The sequence below is a fragment of the Panulirus ornatus genome, chromosome 48 (genome assembly GCF_036320965.1).
Source record: "Panulirus ornatus isolate Po-2019 chromosome 48, ASM3632096v1, whole genome shotgun sequence".
Classification (NCBI taxonomy): domain Eukaryota; kingdom Metazoa; phylum Arthropoda; class Malacostraca; order Decapoda; family Palinuridae; genus Panulirus; species Panulirus ornatus.
The window spans coordinates 1,310,036-1,335,565 of record NC_092271.1 but is presented as its reverse complement, the minus strand read 5'-3'; the positions used below and the strand labels follow the sequence as shown (position 1 = coordinate 1,335,565).

Below are 25,530 nucleotides of genomic sequence, written 5' to 3'. Positions count from 1 at the left end.
GGTCAGTACGCCCTGTTGGAGATGTTCCACAATGATACGTTTAGTTTGGTTGCTGATGGTAGTTTACTTATTATGTTATCATGGGGTTTACAACTTCCTTCTTGATGTGTTAATTTATGATTTAGTCTGGGGTTCTAAGGGGTTCTCGTTCTGGATTAGGTAGACAATGATGGATCGCTTGCACGTTGTGTGTTGCTGGAAGTGGTGATGTAATGTATACTTTCATCTGTTTTGGACTGAGAACTTCTCGTTCTGGCATGATTGTCAGCTTCCCATGATACAGTCTCGCCGAAGGTAACTTTTCATTATTCGCTCTTCAGTAACCCCCCCGCTCCTCTCTCTCTCTCTCTCTCTCTCTCTCTCTCTCTCTCTCTCTCTCTCTCTCTCTCTCTCTCTCTCTCTCTCTCTCTCTCTGTAGCAAAGCCCCACACAAACCATTCTTACGTTTCCTCTTACTGCTTCAAATGCCCAGCTTCAACAGACAGATAGCCCACGACACCTGTACACCACATCACTCCGTGCACGCCTCACACCCTCCTGCATGATAACCCAACCACCCACCCCTCCCTGACGTCTGTTATTCCACTCCTTTCTCTCTAATGCCATCATATTCGAGACTCGCGGGTGTTTCTCCTGATCCTGTACCGGGCTACCACACACTACAACCACAACCCCTCCCCCGCCACCACCACTCCCTCTTCCCTGGTTAGTCCATTCTTCCTTACCCCCACCGACCCCTCCCTCAATGGCAACCACTTCCTGAACGGAGGAATGACAGTGATGAATTACCCCACCCACTCACACCCGCCAATTTCATTCTTTGAACTTCCTATTTTGCCGCCACAACCTTCTCGCGCACTTATGATACATTTTCGAGAGAACATACCATCCCAGTGGCCAGTAATGTCCATCCTGGTGAGGAAGTGGATGAATGAATGGCAGCTGTTTATCTTCTCGTACATCTGGCAACTTACTCAACATGTGTGGAGACAGACAGACAGAAAGACAGACCCACCTTCTTATAGGTGCGAGTGTGTGTGTGTGTGTGTGTGTGTGTGTGTGTGTGCTGAATCATTAAACCTACACGTCAATATTTTCCTATAATTATATGATCTGTAAGTACAACAACAGCAGTTGATTCGGTGATGTGTTACAAGAGCTACAAAAGCTTTGTTGGATAATCGTAAATCAACCTTCTGGTTAATGTTGAATACCACTGACTACAGTTTGGTTCTGGGATATGTAACATTCAGGATCTACTGTAGGTCGACTCTGCTACACAGTTTCAACTTTACATGATTTCGTCGACCAAGGAAGTAGTTCAGAGACACCAACCATTCATCACAAGTACGAACCTCCGTCTTCAGGAAGAGCTCCTCACTTGGCTTCCTCTTCTGTTCCTTTAATATGTGACAAAACAAGGAGGTTTCCACCCTTCGCTCCTGCCCGTATTTGCCGATTTCTGCGGCGCGGTAGTTCACCTGCTGCTCCCCAGGATGACTGAAACTTGTGATCTAGATTGATGAACAATGTGTTCATTATAATTTCTTCGTTAGATACAAACTGACCAGAAACAACGGTGTAAAGTAGCATTTTGTACCGCTGGTTCTGGGAAAGTGTACTACAAACGTAGGCAAAAGGTTTTCAAAGGAAAGAATTGAAGTCTAAGTGGAATTACTGACAGTCGTGTATTGTCGAAACAAACACGACGAGATAAACAACTTTACCATTACTAAATGAGATTGAATACACCTGCTGAAGAAGAGCAGTATAACAGGGACGCATTCCAACATCTTTACAGAGTAGCGGTTTGAATCCTTCTTCCCTGACTGACTGATAACTGGATCACAAAATACCGACCAATCATCTCTTACAATAGATCTCCATATCATTATAGGTACAGTAGGGTTGAGGGACAAGTCAATTGGGAGGTGAGTTTGAATGGAGAAAGGCTGGAGGAAGGGAAGTGTTTTAGATATCTGGGAGTGGATTTGACAGCGGATGGAACCATGGAAGCGGAGGTGAATCATAGGGTGGGGGAGGGGGAGAAAGTTTTGAGAGCGTTGGGAAATGTGTGGAAGTCGAGAACGTTATCTTGGGAAGCAAAAATGGGTGTGTTTGAAGGAATAGTGGTTCCAACAATGTTATATGGTAGCGAGGCGTGGGCTATAGATAGTGTGCGCAGGAGGATGGATGTGCTGGAAATGAGATGTTTGATGACAATGTGTGGTGTGAGGTGGTTTGATCGAGTAAGTAATGAAAAGGTGAGAGAGATGTATGATAATAAAGAGTGTGGTTGAGAGCGCAGAAGAGGGTGTTTTGAAATGGTTTGGTCACAGGCGTGCAAGGAATAGAGGAAATTGGAACGATGTGGTATACCGGGGTCGACGTGCTGTCAATGGATTGAACCAGGGCATGTGAAGCGTCTGGGGTAAACCATGGAAAGTTTGTGGGGCCTGGATGTGGAAGGGGAGCTGTTGTTTCGGTGCATTATACATGACAGCTAGAGACTGAGTGTGAACGAATGTGGCCCTTGTTGTATTTTCCTAACGCTACCTCGCGCACATGCGGGGGGAGGGGGTTATCATTTCATGTGTGGAGGAGTGGCGACGGGAATGAATAAGGGCAGACAGTATGAATTATGTACATGTGTATATATGTATATGTCTGTGTGTGTATATATATGTATACATTGAGATGTATAGGTATGTATATGTGCGTGTGTGGACGTGTATGTATATACACGTGTATGTGGGTGGGTTGGGCCATTCTTTCGTCTGTTTCCTTACGCTACCTCGCTAACGTGTTAGACAGCGACAAAGTATACTAAAATAATCATTACACATTCCCAGCACTAACTGCAAGTCCTTCATCGCTATTTCTCTGTCAACTCCATCAAGAAGACGGGCCACTTGCATAATGACGGAGTAGTTTCAGAATCATCTTAACGCGTGAAGATGGTGCTCAAGATCTTACGGGGGTTGGTTGATGTAATTTGACACTGACGGCGTTAATAACTGGCGGTTAACGAGCCTAAAGCCCAGATAACCAGCCAACCAACAGTTTAGGATGATGTCAGTCTTTCATCATGTAACTTCGTCATACAACATCAGATCTTACGTTACCTGGGTTCCCTTGTGTCCTCCTACAGCCTGGGCTACGCCGTGCTGGTCAGTGTGGGGGTGTCGCGAGCAGGGCGGTGGAGGGCGCCATGCCTCCTGCTGCTGCTGGTCGCCCTCTCCTGCAGGACGCTACACAGGAACCGAGACTGGCAGTCCAGGGAAACGCTCTTCTTGTGAGTCCTGCTGAACAAGGGGAAGTGAGTGTGACTGATGACTGAACCTGACTGACACCCCGGGTGACTGATGGAGAATAGTGGTGGTGATGCTGGTGACTGATGGTGAATGGTGATAGTGATGCTGGTGACATGGAGAATGGTGGTGGTGATGCTGGTGACGATGGAGAATAGTGGTAGCGATGCTGGTGACGATGGAGAATAGTGGTGGTGATGCTGGTGACTGATGGTGAATGGTAGTGGTGATGCTGGTGACTGATGGTGAATGGTGGTGATCCTGGTGAATGATGATGAATGGTGGTGGTGATGCTGGTGACTGATGGTGAATGGTGGTGGTGATGCTGGTGACTGATGGTGAATGGTGGTGATCCTGGTGAATGATGATGAATGGTGGTGGTGATGCTGGTGACTGATGGAGAATAATGGTGGTGATGCTGGTGACTGATGGTGTATGGTGGTGATGCTGGTGACTGATGGTGAGTGGTGGTGATCCTGGTGAATGATGATGAATGGTGGTGGTGATGCTGGTGACTGATGGTGAATGGTGGTGGTGATGCTGGTGACGATGGAGAATAGTGGTGGTGATGCTGGTGACTGATGGTGAATGGTAGTGGTGATGCTGGTGACTGATGGTGAATGGTGGTGATCCTGGTGAATGATGATGAATGGTGGTGGTGATGCTGGTGACTGATGATGAATGGTGGTGGTGATGCTGGTGACTGATGGTGAATGGTGGTGGTGATGCTGGTGACTGATGGTGAATGGTGGTGGTGATGCTGGTGACTGATGGTGAATGGTGGTGGTGATGCTGGTGACTGATGGTGAATGGTGGTGATGCCTGGTGAATGATGATGAATGGTGGTGGTGATGCTGGTGACTGATGGTGAATGGTGGTGGTGATGCTGGTGACTGATGGTGAATGGTGGTGATGCTGGTGAATGATGATGAATGGTGGTGGTGATGCTGGTGACTGATGGTGAATGGTGATAGTGATGCTGGTGACTGATGGTGATGGTGGTGGTGATGCTGGTGACTGATGGTGATGGTGGTGGTGATGCTGGTGACTAATGGTGAATGGTGGTGGTGATGCTGGTGACTGATGATGAATGGTGGTGATCCTGGTGAATGATGGTGAATGGTGGTGGTGATGCTGGTGACTGATGGTGAATGGTGGTGGTGATGCTGGTGACTGATGGTGAATGGTGGTGGTGATGCTGGTGACTGATGGTGAATGGTGGTGATCCTGGTAAATGATGGTGAATGGTGGTGGTAATGCTGGTGGATGATGGTGAATGGTGGTGATACTGGTGAATGATGGTGAATGGGGATGATAATGGTGAATGATGGAGAATGGTGGTGATACTAGTGAAATATGGTGAATGGTGGTGGTGATGTTGGTGAGTGATGGAGAAGGTGAGGAATGATGGTGACTGATAATGTGGTGTGATGGATGATGATGATGATGATGACTGATAGTGTGGTGTGATGGATGATGATGATGATGATGATGATGACTGATAGTGTGGTGTGATGGATGATGATGATGATGATGACTGATAGTGTGCTGTGATGGATGATGATGATGATGATGACTGATAGTGTGCTGTGATGGATGATGATGATGATGATGACTGATAGTGTGGTGTGATGGATGATGATGATGATGATGGTGACTGATAGTGTGGTGTGATGGATGATGATGATGATGATGACTGATAGTGTGGTGTGATGGATGATGATGATGATGATGACTGATAGTGTGGTGTGATGGATGATGATGATGATGATGATGACTGATAGTGTGGTGTGAGGGATGATGATGATGACTGATAGTGTGGTGTGATGGATGATGATGATGATGATGGTGACTGATAGTGTGGTGTGATGGATGATGATGATGATGATGATGACTGATAGTGTGGTGTGAGGGATGATGATGATGACTGATAGTGTGGTGTGATGGATGATGATGATGATGATGGTGACTGATAGTGTGGTGTGATGGATGAGAGTGATCGGTCGTAACTGCCAGTAGAGATAATATGTGATATGATTTGTAGTTACTGATAATTACTGGTGGTTACTGGTAGTAATTATTGGTAGTTACTGGTGATTACCGTGAGTCACTGGTGGTAATTGGTAGTTACTCTTAATTAGGGTGGTGATTGGTAGCCATCGACGTTCACTGATAGACGGTGGTGTTCACACGTAGTTACTGGTAGTTTTGAAGGGTGATTAGGAGTAATTGGTCGTTATTGGCAATTACTGGTAGTTATTGGTAGTTACTGATAATTACAGGTAGTTCCTCACTAGTTGCTACTGGTGGTTATGATGATCAATTACGGGTGGTTACTAGTAAACACTGGTGACTAGTGGTAATTACTAATAGCCATCAGAGGTTACTGCTAGTTACTGGTGGCCACTGGTAGCAAATGGTGGTTACTGGTAGTTATGGGTCATTACTGGTAGTTACTGGAGGTTGTTAGTAAGTTCTCCTGCTAGTTACAAGTGTTTATGGGTAGTTACTAGTGTTTTTCTGGTAGTTACTGGGAGTAATTGGTGATTATCGGTAATTACGACTGGCTGTTATTGATGTCTATTGGTAGTTAGTGATGATTAGGAATAGTTACTGATAATTCCTGATGAATGCTGGTTGTAACTAGCTAACTGTTCGTTAATGGTAGTTATGGTAGTTACTGGCAGTTAGTGATGCTTGCAGGTTGTTACTATTGGTTTCTGGTAGTTACCAGAGATTGCCGGTAATTAAAAGTGGCTTTGGTAGTTATTGGTGGCTAGTGGTAGTTACTGAGAGTCACTGGACATTACTGGTAGTTACTGGTAGTTACTGGCGGTTACTGGTAGTTATGGTAGTTATGGTGATTATCAGTAGTCACTGGTTGTTAAAACTATACGGTTAGTTACTGGTATTAACTGGTGATTACTCGTTGTTACTGGCTACCTATTCGTTACTGGTCGTTACTGGTAGTGATTAATGGTTACTGGTATCTACCAGTAGTTATTCATTAACTACTGCTGCCATACAGGAAACGGTCATAACGAGAGAGTGGAAGATGGTTATGACCTGTCAACAACCACAGGTCATCCTGGTTACTTACGGTCCAGGTGAGAGAAACATTGTTGTGGTTGTGAAAGTTGGATGTGCGACCAGTAATTGAAGAGTATGTTGGTACACGAAGAAGAGTGTGTTAGTACACATGGTGGAAGAAGAGTGTGTTAGTACACATGGTGGAAGAAGAGTGTGTTAGTACACATGGTGGAAGAAGAGTGTGTTAGTACACATGGTGGAAGAAGAGTGTGTTAGTACACATGGTGGAAGAGGAGTGTGTTAGTACACATGGTGGAAGAGGAGTGTGTTAGTACACATGGTGGAAGAGGAGTGTGTTAGTACACATGGTGGAAGAGGAGTGTGTTAGTACACATGGTGGAAGAGGAGTGTGTTAGTACACATGGTGGAAGAGGAGTGTGTTAGTACACATGGTGGAAGAGGAGTGTGTTAGTACACATGGTGGAAGAGGAGTGTGTTAGTACACATGGTGGAAGAGGAGTGTGTTAGTACACATGGTGGAGGAGGAGTGTGTTAGTACACATGGTTGAAGAGAGTGTTAGTACACATGGTGGAAGAGGAGTGTGTTAGTACACATGGTGGAAGAGGAGTGTGTTAGTACACATGGTGGAAGAGGAGTGTGTTAGTACACATGGTGGGAAAGTGCTTAGCACGCATGATGGGAGATTGTGTTAGTACGCATGGTGGGAGGGTGTGTCAGCACACATGGTAGGAGAGTGTGTTAGTACGCATGGTAGGAGAGAGTGCGTTAGTGCACACGGTGGGAGAGTGAGTTATTATACATGGTGGGAGAGTAAGTTAGTACGCATGGTGGGAGAGTGTGTTAGTACATATGGTGGGAAAGTGTGTTAGTACACACGGTGGGAGAGTGAGTTAGTTCACATGGTGGGAGACTGTGTTAGTACATATGGTGGGAGAGAATGTTAGTACGCATGGTGGGAGAGTGCGTTAATACACACGGGGGGGAGAGTGAGTTAGTTCACATGGTGGGAGAGTGAGTTAGTACACATGGTGGGAGAGTGAGTTAGTTCACATGGTGGGAGAGTGAGTTAGTACGCATGGTGGGAGAGTGTGTTAGTACACATGGTGGGAGAGTGTGTCAGTACGCATGGTGGGAGATTGTGTTAGTACACATGGTGGGAGATTGTGTTAGTATACATGGTGGGAGAGTGTGCTAGTACACACAATGGGAGAGCGAGTTGGTACACATGGTGGGAGAGTGTGTTAGTACACATGGTGGGAGAGTGTGTTAGTACACGGGGTGGGAGAGTGTGTTAGTACACAGGGTAGGAGAGTGTGTTAGTATACATGGTAGGAGAGTGTGTTAGTATACACGGTAGGAGAGTTTGTTAGTACACATGGTGGGAGAGTGTGTGAATACACATGGTGGGAGAGTGTCAGTACACATGGTGGGAGAGTGTGTGGGTACACATGGTGGGAGAGTGTCAGTATACATGGTGGGAGAGTGTGTGAGTATACATGGTGTGATAGTGTCAGTACACATGGTGAGAGAGTGTGTTAACACACATGGTGGGAGAGTGTGTCAGTACACATGGTGGGAGAGTGTGTTAGTACACACGGTGGGAGAGTGTGTCAGTACACATGGTGAGAGAATGTGTTAACACACATGGTGGGAGAGTGTGCTAACACACATGGTGGGAGAGTGTGTTAGTACACATGGTGTGAGAATGTGTTAGCACACATGGTGAGAGAGTGTGTTAGTACACATGGTGGGAGAGTGTGTTAACACACATGGTGGGAGAGTGTGTTAGTACACATAGTGGGAGAGTGTGTGAGTACACATGGTGGGAGAGTGTGTTAGTACACAAGGTGGGAGAGTGAGTTAGTACACATGGTGTGAGAATGTGTTAGTACACATGGTGGGAGAGTGTGTGAGTACACATGGTGGGAGAGTGTCATTACACATGGTGAGAGTGTGTTAGCACACATGGTGGAAGAGTGTGTTAGTACACATTGTGGGAGAGTGTGTCAGTACACATGGTGGGAGATTGTGTTAGTACACATGGTAGGAGAGTGTGTTAGTACACATGTTGCGAGAGTGTTAGTACACATGGTGGAAGATTGTGTTAGTACACATGGTGGGAAAGTGCCAGTACACATGGTGAGAGTGTGTTAGCACACATGGTGGAAGAGTGTGTTAGTACACATTGTGGGAGAGTGTGTCAATACACATGGTGGGAGAGTGTGTCAATACATATGGTGGGAGAGTGTGTCAATACACATGGTGGGAGAGTGTGTCGGTACACATGGTGGGAGAGTGTGTCAATACACATGGTGGGAGAGTGTGTCAATACACATGGTGGGAGAGTGTGTCGGTACACATGGTGGGAGAGTGTGTCAATACACATGGTGGGAGAGTGTGTCAATACACATGGTGGGAGAGTGTGTCAATACACATGGTGAGAGAGTGTGTCATGATAACTAGATGATGTGAACTAAACTGTTCCGTCTGCCTCACTAGTGTATAGGGTCAATGATGGTTACCGGAGTGTAATCTATTATAAACTTGGTCATGATCTTCCCTTCAATATCTCTCGATATTTGGGAAGTAGATTTTTATGACGTTTTGAAGGCAATCAGATACAACATCATGGTTCTCTATTTAACATATTTTACTTACCGTTTCTAAGTATTTTCGAGTTGAGCTGTACAGAAGTTATTAGGATGTCAGGTTCACTACATCAGTGTGTTGCATTTCTCTCATCTTCCTCAACGTGCACGTGCAGGGCGGGGCTCAGGACGTTGCCCCACAACGCCAAGATGCATTACAACTTCGCTAACCTCCAGAGGGACCTGGGCAACGCAGACCTCGCCAAGTTTCACTACAGCGAGGCCATCAGGTCAGTGAGTGTCTTCACCTCATACGTCTCCCCTCTGCTAGACTGCCTCTTCTCGTGCCTCCTCTCGTGCCTCCTTCCGTGCCTCCTCTCGTGCCTCCTCTCGTGCCTCCTCCCTTGCCTCCTCCCTTGCCTCCTCCCTTGCCTCCTCCCTTGCCTCCTCCCGTGCCTCCTCCCTTGCCTCCTCCCTTGCCTCCTCTCGTGTCTCCTCTCGTGCCTCCTCCCGTGCCTCCTCCCTTGCCTCCTCTCCAGCCTCCTCTCATGCCTCCTCCTTTGCCTCCTCCCTTGCCTCCTCCCTTGCCTCCTCTCCAGCCTCCTCCCTTGCCTCCTCCCTTGCCTCCTCTCGTGCCTCCTCCTTTGCCTCCTCCCTTGCCTCCTCCCTTGCCTCCTCTCCAGCCTCCTCCCTTGCCTCCTCCCTTGCCTCCTCTCGTGCCTCCTCCCTTGCCTCCTCCCTTGCCTCCTCTCGTGTCTCCTCCCTTGCCTCCTCTCGTGCCTCCTCTCGTGCCTCCTCTCGTGCCTCCTCCCTTGCCTCCTCTCGTGCCTCCTCCCTTGCCTCCTCCCTTGCCTCCTCCCTTGCCTCCTCCCTTGCCTCCTCTCGTGCCTCCTCTCGTGCCTCCTCCCTTGCCTCCTCCCTTGCCTCCTCTCGTGCCTCCTCCCTTGCCTCCTCCCTTGCCTCCTCCCTTGCCTCCTCCCTTGCCTCCTCTCGTGCCTCCTCCCTTGCCTCCTCTCGTGCCTCCTCTCGTGCCTCCTCCCTTGCCTCCTCTCGTGCCTCCTCTCGTGCCTCCTCCCTTGCCTCCTCCCTTGCCTCCTCTCGTGCCTCCTCTCGCACAACATACCAGCTCTTAACCAGGAGACTGATAGATACTGTATCAGTCTTCGCCAATCATTATTAAGAAACAAAACACCTGGGAAGCCGTCATCACTGCTCAACACACAACACGGGGTTATCATCACTGCTCAACACACAACACGGGGTTATCATCACTGCTCAACACACAACACGGGGTTATCATCATCACTGCTCAACACACAACACGGGGTTATCATCATCACTGCTCAACACACAACACGGGGTTATCATCATCACTGCTCAACACACAACACGGGGTTATCATCATCACTGCTCAACACACAACACGGGGTTATCATCACTGCTCAACACACAACACGGGGTTATCATCACTGCTCAACACACGAGTTATCATTATCAGTGCTCAACACACAACACGGGGTTATCATCATCACTACTCAACACACAACACGGAGTTATCATCATCACTGCTCAACACACAACACGGGGTTATCATCATCACTGCTCAACACACAACACGGGGTTATCATCAATGCTCAACACACAACACGGGGTTATCATCACTGCTCAACACACAACACGGGGTTATCATCACTGCTCAACACACAACACGGGGTTATCATCACTGCTCAACACACAGCAAGGGGTTATCATCACTGCTCAACACACAACACGGGGTTATCATCACTGCTCAACACACAGCAAGGGGTTATCATCACTGCTCAACACACAACACGGGGTTATCATCACTGCTCAACACACAGCAAGGGGTTATCATCACTGCTCAACACACAACACGGGGTTATCAGCATCACTGCTCAACACACAACACGGGGTTATCATCATCACTGCTCAACACACAACACGGTGTTATCATCATCACTGCTCAACACACAACACGGGGTTATCAGCATCACTGCTCAACACACAACACGGGGTTATCATCATCACTGCTCAACACACAACACGGGGTTATCATCATCACTGCTCAACACACAGCAAGGGGTTATCATCACTGCTCAACACACAACACGGGGTTATCAGCATCACTGCTCAACACACAACACGGGGTTATCATCATCACTGCTCAACACACAACACGGTGTTATCATCATCACTGCTCAACACACAACACGGAGTTATCATCATCACTGCTCAACACACAACACGGAGTTATCATCATCACTGCTCAACACACAACACGGTGTTATCATCATCACTGCTCAACACACAACACGGGGTTATCATCATCACTGCTCAACACACAACACGGTGTTATCATCATCACTGCTCAACACACAACACGGGGTAATCATCATCACTGCTCAACACACAACACGGGGTTATCATCAACACTGCTCAACACACAACACGGTGTTATCATCATCACTGCTCAACACACAACACGGGGTAATCATCATCACTGCTCAACACACAACACGGGGTTATCATCAACACTGCTCAACACACAACACGGGGTTATCATCACTGCTCAACACACAACACGGGGTAATCATCAACACTGCTCAACACACAACACGGGGTTATCATCATCACTGCTCAACACACAACACGGTGTTATCATCAACACTGCTCAACACACAACACGGTGTTATCATCATCACTGCTCAACACACAACACGGGGTTATCATCAACACTGCTCAACAATCAGATGGGCAGCATCTTCCATGTTCCTTTCTTCTCTCCGTTCTCTCATGTCTACTTCACTCCAGAGTGACCTTTCATTCAGCTCCGGCAACACTATGATCTATGACTTCCATCCAGGACGTGTCATCGCTATTCTTGCCTCATCCATGTCCTTCAGTAACCCAACTCTGTATATAACACTGATATTCTAAGTTTACCTTCCCGTCACTTTATTCTCTTTTGGAGTTTCCAAAATCTTTTTATTCTTCTAATTAGTTAGGCTCTATCTATCGGCACACGTACAGACCATCTACCTGTTCCATGTCTTCCATCCTGTCATCATAACGTACGTACTTCACCACAATCACACCATAGTCTTTATAGCTTTCTTATGTACTCATATCATCATGTTCTTGGCCGGAAGAGTTCCCTCCCGTCAGCCATCTTCATCCGCTCGGTCATCATCAACCGAAAAAGTCCCTAAAGATGATTCCTGTTCTCCCATGTTCCTATCACTTACAATCAACGAAACGGAAACCGTGTGTCTAACTCTACCTTCAGGAAATGACGATTGGAAAGCAAGTCAATTTCCTCACTAATCTCAATTGCATCAGAGTCCACACTTTATATATATATATATTTATCTATTTTATTTTTATTCATTATGCTTTGTCTCGTCTCCCGCGTTAGCGAGGTAGCGCAAGGAAACAGACGAAAGAATGGTCCTACCCACCCACATACACATTCATATTCATACACGTCCACACACGCAAATATACATACCTATATATCTCAATGTATATATATATATATGTATATATATATATATATATATATATATATATATATATATATATATATATATATATATATATATATATATATATATATATATATATATATATATATATATATATACATATATATATATATATATATATATATATATATATATATATATATATATATATATATATATATATATATTTATATATATATATTATTTTTTTTTTTATCATACTTTGTCGCTGTCTCCCGCGTTTGCGAGGTAGCGCAAGGAAACAGACGAAAGAAATGGCCCAACCCCCCCCCCCATACACATGTATATACATACGTCCACACACGCAAATATACATACCTACACAGCTTTCCATGGTTTACCCCAGACGCTTCACATGCCTTGATTCAATCCACTGACAGCACGTCAACCCCGGTATACCACATCGCTCCAATTCACTCTATTCCTTGCCCTCCTTTCACCCTTCTGCATGTGCAGGCCCCGATCACACAAAATCTTTTTCACTCCATCTTTCCACCTCCAATTTGGTATCCCTCTTCTCCTTGTTCCCTCCACCTCCGACACATATATCCTCTTGGTCAATCTTTCCTCACTCATCCTCTCCATGTGCCCAAACCACTTCAAAACAACCTCTTCTGCTCTCTCAACCACGCTCTTTTTATTTCCACACATCTCTCTTACCCTTACGTTACTCACTCGATCAAACCACCTCACACCACACATTGTCCTCAAACATCTCATTTCCAGCACATCCATCCTCCTGCGCACAACTCTATCCATAGTCCACGCCTCGCAACCATACAACATTGTTGGAACCACTATTCCTTCAAACATACCCATTTTTGCTTTCCGAGGTAATGTTCTCGACTTCCACACATTCTTCAAGGCCCCCAGAATTTTCGCCCCCTCCCCCAACCTATGATCCACTTCCGCTTCCATGGTTCCATCCGCTGCCAGATCCACTCCCAGATATCTAAAACACTTCACTTCCTCCAGTTTCTCTCCATTCAAACTCACCTCCCAATTGACTTGACCCTCAACCCTACTGTACCTAATAACCTTGCTCTTATTCACATTTACTCTTAACTTTCTTCTTCCACACACTTTACCAAACTCAGTCACCAGCTTCTGCAGTTTCTCACATGAATCACCCACCAGCGCTGTATCATCAGCGAACAACAACTGACTCACTTCCCAAGCTCTCTCATCCCCAACAGACTTCATACTTGCCCCTCTTTCCAAAACTCTTGCATTTACCTCCCTAACAATCCCATCCATAAACAAATTAAACAACCATGGAGACATCACACACCCTTGCCGCAAACCTACATTCACTGAGAACCAATCACTTTCCTCTCTTCCTACACGTACACATGCCTTACATCCTCGATAAAAACTTTTCACTGCTTCTAACAACTTTCCTCCCACACCATATATTCTTAATACCTTCCACGGAGCATCTCTATCAACTCTATCATATGCCTTCTCCAGATCCATAAATGCTACATACAAATTCATTTGCTTTTCTAAGTATTTCTCACATACATTCTTCAAAGCAAACACCTGATCCACACATCCTCTACCACTTCTGAAACCACACTGCTCTTCCCCAATCTGATGTTCTGTACATGCCTTCACCCTCTCAATCAATACCCTCCCATATAATTTACCAGGAATACTCAACAAACTTATACCTCTGTAATTTGAGCACTCACTCTTATCCCCTTTACCTTTGTACAATGGCACTATGCACGCATTCCGCCAATCCTCAGGCACCTCACCATGAGTCATACATACATTAAATAACCTTACCAACTAGTCAACAATACAGTCACCCCCTCTTTTAATAAATTCCACTGCAATACCATCCAAACCTGCTGCCTTGCCGGCTTTCATCTTCCGCAAAGCTTTTACTACCTCTTCTCTGTTTACCAAATCATTTTCCCTAACCCTCTCACTTTGCACACCACCTCGACCAAAACACCCTATATCTGCCACTCTATCATCAAACACATTCAACAAACCTTCAAAATACTCACTCCATCTCCTTCTCACATCACCACTACTTGTTATCACCTCCCCACTTGCGCCCTTCACCGAAGTTCCCATTTGCTCCCTTGTCTTACGCACTTTATTTACCTCCTTCCAGAACATCTTTTTATTCTCCCTAAAATTTAATGATACTCTCTCACCCCAACTCTCATTTGCCCTTTTTTTTCACCTCTTGCACCTTTCTCTTGACCTCCTGTCTCTTTCTTTTATACATCTCCCACTCAATTGCATTTTTTCCCTGCAAAAATCGTCCAAATGCCTCTCTCTTCTCTTTCACTAATACTCTTACTTCTTCATCCCACCACTCACTACCCTTTCTAATCAACCCACCTCCCACTCTTCTCATGCCACAAGCATCTTTTGCGCAATCCATCACTGATTCCCTAAATACATCCCATTCCTCCCCCACTCCCCTTACTTCCATTGTTCTCACCTTTTTCCATTCTGTACTCAGTCTCTCCTGGTACTTCCTCACACAGGTCTCCTTCTCAAGCTCACTTACTCTCACCACCCTCTTCACCCCAACATTCACTCTTCTTTTCTGAAAACCCATACAAATCTTCACCTTAGCCTCCACAAGATAATGATCAGACATCCCTCCAGTTGCACCTCTCAGCACATTAACATCCAAAAGTCTCTCTTTCGCACGCCTGTCAATTAACACGTAATCCAATAACGCTCTCTGGCCATCTCTCCTACTTACATAAGTATACTTATGTATATCTCGCTTTTTAAACCAGGTATTCCCAATCATCAGTCCTTTTTCAGCACATAAATCTACAAGCTCTTCACCATTTCCATTTACAACACTGAACACCCCATGTATACCAATTATTCCCTCAACTGCCACATTACTCACCTTTGCATTCAAATCACCCATCACTATGACCCGGTCTCGTGCATCAAAACCACTAACGCACTCATTCAGCTGCTCCCAAAACACTTGCCTGTCTTGATCTTTCTTCTCATGCCCAGGTGCATATGCACCAATAATCACCCACCTCTCTCCATCAACTTTCAGTTTCACCCATATTAATCGAGAATTTACTTTCTTACACTCTATCACATACTCCCACAACTCCTGTTTCAGGAGTATTGCTATTCCTTCCCTTGCTCTTGTCCTCTCACTAACCCCTGACTTTACTCCCCAGACATTCCCAAACCACTCTTCCCCTTTACCCTTGAGCTTCGTTTCACTCAGAGCCAAAACATCCAGGTTCCTTTCCTCAAACATACTACCTATCTCTCCTTTTTTCACATCTTGGTTACATCCACACACATTTAGGCACCCCACTCTGAGCCTTCGAGGAGGATGAGCACTCCCCGCGTGACTCCTTCTTCTGTTTCCCATCTTAGAAAGTTAATACAAGGAGGGGAGGATTTCTGGCCCCCCGCTCCCGTCCCCTCTAGTCGCTTTCTACGACACGCGAGGAATACGTGGGAAGTATTCTTTCACCCCTATCCCCAGGGATAATATACATATATATATACATATACACATACACACACATACACGTACATACGCACATATACACACACACACACATACATATATATACATATGAGAAATGTAAGAAACAATTTAGAAAACTGAAACTTCTAGCTTGAAATGAATGAAAAAAAAGAATGTCACATTATGGTTCAACCTCTGGCTATGGAAAAAAGGAAATGTATAATTTATTTACACAAACGTCAATAGCAGTTCTCATCAATTTAACCACTGTATCAATAAGCTTCAATGTCTAAGCTACATTTTTTTCTCCAATTTCACTATTTTCCTTCACATTTTCAATTGTGTCTGAAGGTTCTACTTCAAGAGTGATTGTTTTTCCAGTAAGGGTCTTCACATCTTGGTTACATCCACACACATTTAGGCACCCCACTCTGAGCCTTCGAGGCGGATGCTTTACTTGTGGTGCTGACTTCCCTCTTTAAATTTGATCGCCGTTTCCCCCGTAGTTCAATTTCTGAAATTTATGTCACGTTCTCAGCAAAGTTGTGGCTGAGGCTCCTGGAGGCTGAGACACCGCTGAGACCAAGCGTTCTCCGGTAGGACACCAAGGGCAGGAGACATGACCAGCCCACTGATGAAGGACTCTCAATATATATATATATATATATATATATATATATATATATATATATATATATATATATATATATATATATATATATATATATATATATATATATATCCCTAGGGATAGGGGAGAAAGAATTCTTCCCACGCATTCCTCACGTGTCGTAGAAGGCGACTAAAGGGGACGGGAGCGGGGGGCTGAAAACCCTCCCCTCATTGTATTTTAAATTTCTACAAGGGGAAACAGAAGGAGTCACGCGGGGAGTGCTCATACTCCTCGAAGGCTCAGATTGAGGTGTCTAAATGTATGTGGATGTAACCAAGATGAGAAAGAAGGAGAGATAAGTAGTATGTTTGAGGAAAGGAACCTGTATGTTTTGTTTTTGAGTGAAACGAAGATCAAGGATAAAGGGGAAGAGTGATTTGGGAATGTCTTGGGAGTAAAGTCAGGGGTTAGTGAGAGGACAAGAGCAAGGGAAGGAGTAGCACTACTCTTGAAACAGAAGTTGTGGGAGTATGTGATAGAGTGTAAGAAAGGAAATTATAGATTGATATGGGTAAAACTGAAAGTTGATGGAGAGAGATGGATGATTACTGTTGCCTATGCACCTGGGCATGAGAAGAAAGATCACGAGAGGCAAGTGTTTTGGGAGCAGCTGAATGAGTGTGTTAGTGGTTTTGATGCACAAGACCGGGTTATGGTGATGGTTGATTTGAATCCATAGTTGAGAATTTTGGCAGTTGAGGGAATAATTGGTATACATGGGGTGTTCAGTGTTGTAAATATAAATGGTGAAGAGCTTGTAGATTTATGTGCTGAAAAAGGACTGGTGATTTAGAATACCTGGTTTGAAAAGCGAGATATACATAAGTATACGTATGTAAGTAGGAGAGATGAAAAGAGAGCGTTATTGGATTACGGGTTAATTGATAGGCGCGCGAACGAGAGACTTTTGGATGTTAATGTGCTGAGAGGTACAACTGGAGGGATGTCTGATCATTATCTTGTGGAGGCGAAGTTGAAGATTTGTGAGGGTATTCAGAAAAGAAGAGAGAAAGTTGGGGTGAAGAGAGTGGTGAGAGCAAGTGAGCTTGGGAAGAAGACTTGTGTAAGGAAGTACCAGGAGAGACTGAGTACAGAATGGAAAAAGGTGAGAACAAAGGAGGTAAGGGGAGTGGGGGAGGAATGGGATTTATTTAGTGAAGCAGTGATGGTTTGCGCAAAAGATGCTTGTGGCATGAGAAGCATGGGAGGTGGGTTGATTTGAAAGGGTAGTGAGTGGTGAGATGAAGAAGTAAGATTATTAGTGAAAAAGAAGAGAGAGGCATTTGGACGATTTTTGCAGGGAAAAAATGCAGATTAATGGGAGATGTAAAAAAGAAAGAGGCAGGAATTCAAGAGAAAGGTGCAAGAGGTGAAAAAGAGGGCAAATGAGAGTTGGGTTGATAGAGTATCATTAAATCTTAGGGAGAATGAAAAGATGTTTTGGAAGGAGGTAAATAAAGTGCGTAAGACAAGGGAGCAAATGGGAACTTCAGTGAAGGGGGTAATGGGGAGGTGATAACAAGTAGGGGTGATGTGAGAAGGAGATGGAGTGAGTATTTTGAAGGTTTGTTGAATGTGTTTGATGACGGAGTGGCAGATATAGGGTGTTTCGGTCGAGGTGGTGTGCAAAGTGAGAGGGTTAGGGAAAATTATATGGTAAACAGAGAAGAGGTAGTATAAGCTTTGCGGAAGATGAAAGCCGGCAAGGCAGCAGGTTTGGATGAAATTGCAGTGGAATTTTTTAAAAAATGGGGGGTGACTGTATTGTTAACTGGTTGGTAGGTTATTTAATGTATGTATTATTCATGGTTAGGTGCCTGAGGATTGGCGGAATGCTTGCATAGTGCCATTGCATAAAGGCAAAAGGGATAAGAGTGAGTGCTCTAATTACAGAGGTATAAGTTTGTTGAGTATTCCTGGTAAGTTATATGGGAGGGTATTGAATGAGAGGGTGAAGGCATGTACAGAGCATCAGAGTGGGGAAGAGCAGTGTGGTTTCAGAAGTGGTAGAGTAAGTGTAGATCAGGTGTTTGCTTTGAAGAAGGTATGTGAGAAATACTTAGAAAAGCAAATGGTTTTGTATGTAGCATTTATGGATCTGGAGAAGGCATATGATAGAGTTGATAGAGATGCTCTGTGGAAAGTGTTAAGAATACATGGTGTGGGATGCAAGTTGTTACAAGCAGTGAAAAGTTTTTATCGAGGATGTAAGGCATGTGTACATGTAGGAAGAGAGGAAAGTGACTGGTTCTCAGTGAATGTAGGTTTGCGGCAGGGGTGTGCGATGTCTCCATGGTTGTTTCATTTGTATATGGATGGGACTGTTAGGGAGGTGAATGCAAGAGTTTTGGAAAGAGAGGCAAGTATGCAGTCTGTTGGGGATGAGAGAGCTTGGGAAGTGAGTCAGTTGTTGTTCGCTGATGATACAGCGCTGGTGCCAGATTCATGTGAGAAACTGCAGAGGCTGGTGACTGAGTTTGGTAAAGTGTGCGAAAGATGAAAATTGAGAGTAAATTTGAATAAGAGCAAGGTTATTAGGTACAGTAGGGTTGAGAGTCAAGGCAATTGGGAGGTATATATATATATATATATATATATATATATATATATATATATATATATATATATATATATATATATATATATATATATATATATATATATATATATATTTATATATATATATATACATATATATATATATATATATATATATATATATATATATATATATATATATATATATATATATATATTTTTTTTTTTTTTTTTATACTATTCGCCATTTCCCGCGATAGCGAGGTAGCGTTGTATGTATAAGCCGGCAAGGCAGCGGGTTTGGATGGCATTGCAGTGGAATTCATTAAAACAGGGGGAGACTGTATTGTTGACTGGTTGGTAAGGGAATTTAATGTGTGTATGATTCAAGGTGAGGTGCTTGAGAATTGGCGGAATTCTTGCATAGTGCCATTGTACAAAGGCAAAGGGGATAAAAGTGAGTGCTCAAATTACACAGGTATAAGTTTGTTGAGTATTCCTGGTAAATTATATGGGAGGGTATTGATTGAGAGGGAGAAGGGATGTACAGAGCATCAGATTGGGGAAGGGCGGTGTGGTTTCAGAAGTGGTAGAGGATGTGTGGATCAGGTGTTTGCTTTGAAGAATGTATGTGAGAAATACTTAGAAAAGCAAATGGATTTGTATGTAGCATTTATGGATCTGGAGAAGGCATATGATAGACTTGATAGAGATGCTCTGTGGAAGGTATCAAGAATATATGGTGTGGGAGGCAAGTTGTTAGAAGCAGTGAAAAGGTTTTATTGAGGATTAAAGGCATGTGCACGTGTAGGAATTGAGGAAAGTTATTGGTTCTCAGTGAATATAGGTTTTCAGCAGGGGTGTGTGATGTCTCCATGGTTGTTTGATTTATTTATGGTTGGAGATGTTAGGGAGGTGAATGCAAGAGTTTTGGGAGGCGGGCCAAGTATGCAGTCTGTTGTGGGTGAGAAAGCTTGGGAAGTGAATCAGTTGTTGTTCCCTGATGATACAGCGCTGGTGGTTGATTCATGTGAGAAACTGCAGAAGCTGGTGATTGAGTTTGGTAAAGTGTGTGAAAGAAGGAAAATGAGAGTAAATGTGAATAAGAGCAAGGTTATTAGGTACAATAGGGTTGAGGATCAAGTCAATTGGGAGGAAAGTTTCAGTGCAGAAAAACTGGAGGAAGTGAAGTGTTTTAGATATCTGGGAGTGGATTTGGTAGCGGATGGAACCATGGAAGCGGAAGTGAATCATAGGGTGGGAAAGGGAGCGAAAATTCTGGGAGCCTTGAAGAATGTTTAGAAGTCGAGAACATTATCTTGGAAAGCAAAAATGGGAATGTTTGAAGAAATAGTTGTTCCAACAATGTTGTATGGTTGCGAGGCGTGGGCTATGGATAGAATTTCGCGGAGGAGGTTGGATGTGCTAGAAATGAGATGTTTGAGGACAATATATGGTGTGAGGAGGTTTGATCGAGTAAGTAATAATAGGGTATGAGAGATGTGTGGTAATAAGAAAAGTGTGGTTGAGAGAGCAGAAGAGGGTGTTTTGAAATGGTTTGGTCGCATGGAGAGAATGAATGAGGAAAGATTGACCAAGAGGATATATGTGTCTGAGGTGGAGGGAACGAGGAGAAGTGGAAGACCTAATCGGAGGTGGAAAGATGGAGTGAAAAAGATTTTGAGTGATCGTGGCCTAAACATGCAGGAGGGTGAAAGGCGTGCAAGGAATAGAGTGAATTGGAACGATGTAGTATACCGGGGTCGACGTGCTGTCTATGGATTGAACCAGGACATGTAAAGCGTCTGGTGGAAAACCATGGAAAGCTCTGTAGGGCCTAGATGTGGAAAGGGAGCTGTGGTTTCGGTGCATTATTACATGACAGCTAGAGACTGAGTGTGAACGAATGGGGCCTTTGTTGTCTTCCTAGAGGTATATCGCACACATGAGGGGGGAGGGAGTTGTTATTTCATGTGTGCCAGGGTGGGCTTGGGAATGAATAAAGGCAGACAGTATGAATTATGTACATGTATATATTTGTATATGTCTGTGTGAGTATATATTTGTATACGTTGAGATGTATAGGTGTGTATATTTGCGTGTGGACGTGTATGTATATACATGTGTATGTGGGTGGGTTGGGCCAGTCTTTCGTCTGCTTCCTTGCGCTACCTCGCTATCGCAGGAGACAGCGACAAAAAAAAATAATAATAATAAATATATATATATATATATATATATATATATATATATATATATATATATATATATATATATATATATATATATATATATATATATATATATATATATATATATATATATATATATATATATATATATTTTTTTTTTTTTTTTTTTTCTTTCTTTTAAACTATTTGCCATTTCCCGCGCCAGCGAGGTAGCGTCAAGAACAGAGGACTGGGCCTTTTTTGGAATATCCTCACCTGGCCCCCTTCTCTGTTCCTTCTTTTGGAAAATTAAAAAAAAATGAGAGGGGAGGATTACCAGCCCCCCGCTCCCTTCCCTTTTAGTCGCCTTCTACGACACGCAGGGAATACGTGGGAAGTATTCTTTACCCCCTATCCCCAAGGATAACATATATATATATATATACATATATATATATATATATATATATATATATATATATATATATATATATATATATATATATATATATATATATATATATATATATATATATATTGACTTGACCCTCAACCCTACTGTACATAATAACCTTGCTCTTATTCACATTTACTCTTAACTTTCTTCTTTCACACACTTTACCAAACTCAGTCACCAGCTTCTGCAGTTTCTCACATGAATCAGCCACCAGCGCTGTATCATCAACGAAGAACAACTGACTCACTTCCCAAGCTCTCTCATCCCCAACAGACTTCATACTTGCCCCTCTTTCCAAAACTCTTGCATTCACCTCCCTAACAACCCCATCCATAAACAAATTAAACAACCATGGAGACATCACACACCCCTGCCGCAAACCTACATTCACTGAGAACCAATCACTTTCCTCTCTTCCTACACGTACACATGCCTTACATCCTCGATAAAAACTTTTCACTGCTTCCAACAACTTGCCTCCCACACCATATATTCTTAATACCTTCCACAGAGCATCTCTATCAACTCTATCATATGCCTTCTCCAGATCCATAAATTTTTTTTTTTATTATTATACTTTGTCGCTGTCTCCCGCGTTTGCGAGGTAGCGCAAGGAAACAGGCGAGAGAAATGGCCCAACCCCCCCCCCCGCCATACACATGTATATACATACGTCCACACACGCAAATATACATACCTACACAGCTTTCCATGGTTTACCCCAGACGCTTCACATGCCCTGATTCAATCCACTGACAGCACGTCAACCCCGGTATACCACATCGCTCCAATTCACTCTATTCCTTGCCCTCCTTTCACCCTCCTGCATGTTCAGGCCCCGATCACACAAAATCTTTTTCACTCCATCTTTCCACCTCCAATTTGGTCTCCCTCTTCTCCTCGTTCCCTCCACCATTTACAACACTGAACACCCCATGTATACCAATTATTCCCTCAACTGCCACATTACTCACCTTTGCATTCAAATCACCCATCACTATGACCCGGTCTCGTGCATCAAAACCAATAACGCACTCATTCAGCTGCTCCCAAAACACTTGCCTGTCTTGATCTTTCTTCTCATGCCCAGGTGCATATGCACCAATAATCACCCACCTCTCTCCATCAACTTTCAGTTTCACCCATATTAATCGAGAATTTACTTTCTTACACTCTATCACATACTCCCACAACTCCTGTTTCAGGAGTATTGCTACTCCTTCCCTTGCTCTTGTCCTCTCACTAACCCCTGACTTTACTCCCCAGACATTCCCAAACCACTCTTCCCCTTTACCCTTGAGCTTCGTTTCACTCAGAGCCAAAACATCCAGGTTCCTTTCCTCAAACATACTACCTATCTCTCCTTTTTTCACATCTTGGTTACATCCACACACATTTAGGCACCCCACTCTGAGCCTTCGAGGAAGATGAGCACTCCCCGCGTGACTCCTTCTTCTGTTTCCCATTTTAGAAAGTTAATACAAGGAGGGGAGGATTTCTGGCCCCCCGCTCCCGTCCCCTCTAGTCGCTTTCTACGACACGCGAGGAATACGTGGGAAGTATTCTTTCACCCCTATCCCCAGGGATAATATACATATATATATATACATATACACATACACACACATACACATACATTCGCACATATACACACACACACACACACATACATATATATATATATATATATATATATATATATATATATGAAAATATAAGAAACAATTTAGAAAACTGAAACTTCTAGCTTGAAATGAATGAAAAAAAAAAAAAATGAATGTCACATAATGGTTCAACCTCTGGCTATGGAAAAAAGGAAATGTATAATTTATTTACACAAACGTCAATAGCAGTTCTCATCAATTTAACCACTGTATCAATAAGCTTCAATGTCTAAGCTACATTTTTCTCCAATTTCACTATTTTCTTGTCAAAACACCATGTATGAAAACTATCACTCCAGTAACACAACTATAAACATTTACTTCCTCTTTAAAAAAAGTTCTGGGGAAGTCTGTCTCGATACACTGCGGGAAACTCTACCACCTGGCGGGGTTTGTGTTGCAATAGTTCCCGATTCACAAACGTAGTAGCATCATTTCAAAACTTGTTGCTTGTTCACTAGACTTCCTTGAATATCCTGTAGTAGAGGTAGATCATGGCGATGCAGGGGATGTAGAAGGAGGATATGGACGAGTACAGGATGAAGTCTGCGTTGAGGAAGTTGCAGTCGTTGGTCAGCACGTCCTTCCTCTTGGCCACGTCCCATGTAGTGCGGGCGCCGGTACCCTCCATCACTCTCTTCACTTGATTTGTGACAGGCTCTGATAGCAATGGATCAGTAGCATGTCTCCTGTGTCACCACCATCCACGGCTAGGCAGGTCTACCACGTAACGCTGTGGCAGACATCAGTCACCAGTGACGAGTCTTGCGGGAGCTGTAATCACTTCATCTGCAATCACTTTTATAAGTGTTCCAAGTAATCACAGTCTATTTAAGTATCGTATGTATTTCTGAAAGTTATATTACATTCAAGCCAATCACTGTTCCGATATTGCAACACTTTCACAGTATTGTTCACCATACAATATATAAATGCTACATACAAATCCATTTGCTTTTCTAAGTATTTCTCACATACATTCTTCAAAGCAAACACCTGATCCACACATCCTCTACCACTTCTGAGACCACACTGCTCTTCCCCAATCTGATGCTCTGTACATGCCTTCACCCTCTCAATCAATACCCTCCCATATAATTTACCAGGAATACTCAACAAACTTATACCTCTATAATTTGAGCACTCACTCTTATCCCCTTTGCCTTTGTACAATGGCACTATGCACGCATTCCGCCAATCCTCAGGCACTTCACCATGAGTCATACATACATTAAATAACCTTACCAACCAGTCAACAATACAGTCACCCCCTTTTTTAATAAATTCCACTGCAATACCATCCAGCCCTGCTGCCTTGCCGGCTTTCATCTTCCGCAAAGCTTTTACTACCTCTTCTCTGTTTACCAAATCATTTTCCCTAACCCTCTCACTTTGCACACCACCTCGACCAAAACACCCTATATCTGCCACTCTATCATCAAACACATTCAACAAACCTTCAAAATACTCACCCATCTCCTTCTCACATCACCACTACTTGTTATCACCTCCCCATTTGCGCCCTTCACTGAAGTTCCCATTTGCTCCCTTGTCTTACGCACTTTATTTACCTCCTTCCAGAACATCTTTATATTCTCCCTAAAATTTAGTGATACCCTCTCACCCCAACTCTCATTTGCCCTTTTTTTCACCTCTTGCACCTTTCTCTTGACCTCCTGTCTTTTTCTTTTATACATCTCCCACTCAATTGCATTTTTTCCCTGCAAAAATCGTCCAAATGCCTCTCCCTTCTCTTTCACTAATACTCTTACTTCTTCATCCCACCACTCACTACCCTTTTTAATCAACCCATCTCCCACTCTTCTCATGCCACAAGCATCTTTTGCGCAATCCATCACTGATTCCCTAAATACATCCCATTCCTCCCCCACTCCCCAAGTCAATTGGGAGGTGAGTTTGAATGGAGAAAAACTGGAGGAAGTAAAGTGTTTTAGATATCTGGGAGTGGATCTGGCAGCGGATGGAACCATGGAAGCGGAAGTGGATCATAGGATGGGGGAGGGAG

General features: G+C 43.8%; 1 pseudogene; it reads left to right on the top strand.

Moving 5' to 3' along the window:
• Nucleotides 1-25,530, top strand: part of LOC139764050 (protein O-mannosyl-transferase TMTC1-like) — a 571,510-nt pseudogene that overhangs the window by 418,754 nt on the left and 127,226 nt on the right.